This window comes from Cynara cardunculus (assembly GCF_001531365.2).
Source record: "Cynara cardunculus var. scolymus isolate 2C chromosome LG 5, CcrdV1, whole genome shotgun sequence".
In the NCBI taxonomy this organism is placed as follows: domain Eukaryota; kingdom Viridiplantae; phylum Streptophyta; class Magnoliopsida; order Asterales; family Asteraceae; genus Cynara; species Cynara cardunculus.
This window is the reverse complement of record NC_037532.1, coordinates 35088222-35089734: the sequence shown is the minus strand read 5'-3', so window position 1 is coordinate 35089734 and position 1513 is coordinate 35088222.

The following is a 1513-nucleotide window of genomic DNA, read 5'->3' as shown; positions in this document are numbered from 1 at the left end:
CTCTAACCTTTGGAAGGCATGATTCCGGCAGCCGCATGCATGCATATGTTGGTCGCTGCCATCTACATACTGAATTGTTAATGTCATATATATCATACTAACCGCATATACATACGTATCATATATATATATATATATATATATATATATATACATATATATATATATATATATATATATGGGGGTTGGGTTCTGATGACAAAATGAAAATTAAAATGAGAAATGTAAGAAGKSATCWCCAYSYTTGGATGCACGTTAGGATGAGATGCAAATGTATTAAGCATGACTTATGAATAAGATTAAATATATATATATATATATATATATATATATATATATATACACATATATATATATATATATATATATATGGGGGTTGGGTTCTGATGACAAAATGAAAATTAAAATGAGAAATGTAAGAAGTGATCACCATGTTTGGATGCACGTTAGGATGAGATGCAAATGTATTAAGCATGACTTATGAATAAGTTTGAGATTAAAGGTGAACAAGGATCCAGATTCATTTTTTTGCTTCTCATCTTAACTTTTTTTTTCATACGATCACTCGTCATATATATATATATATATATATATATATATATATATATATATAGATAGTGTGTGAGTGTGTGAGTGTGTGAATGAGATATAGTAAGGTTGAAAAGGGGTTAGGTGGATGTGATAGGATGGGTCAAGTGCATAGTAAGGTTACGTGATCATCTCCTTCTCTTATTCATTGGTTGTATGTACGGGGAAAGGAATGGAGAACACCATAATTATAAAAATATCATTTCATTTATTCCACTGGATTCATCCATCTCCTATTTTAAAAACCCCCCCCAACTTATATATATATATATATATATATATACTTGGATCATGTGAGACTAACCTGTTTTCGTGAGGCTTGTGAGACCAGCTTTTTACACTTGAAACTTCACAGCAAAATGTTGTGAGGGTAACCTTCACAGTGTTTTTACTGTGAAGTTTCAAGTATAAAAATGTGGTCTCACGGGTCTCACGAAAACATCCTGGTTTCACGTGAACACAACCCTATATATATATATATATATATATGTGTGTGTGTGTGTGTGTGTGTGTTTTTATAGTGTTTGGAATGATTAAGTCCTTGGACAACTTTTTAGAACAAATAAGTCCTTCGACAATCCAAAACAAGTTAAATAACTCCTTGGATAATTTTTTGAAACAAATAAATCTTTGGACAATTTAAAACATGTTAAATAACTCATTGGACAATTTTTGGATTAAATAAGTACTTGGACAATCCAAAACATGTTAAATAACTTCGACTTTTCTAAAACCTGTTGGATACATTCTTATGACTTGTACAACTAGTTAAAGCGGTAAAATAGTGGGAAAAAAATCCAAAAAAAGACCAATAAACATTCATATTTTGAACGATTAATTCCCTAAATATTTTTTGAACCAAAAAATATTTAGATCTATAAAATTAAACAAATATAACAAAAAATAATTATATTTACAAAAAAAA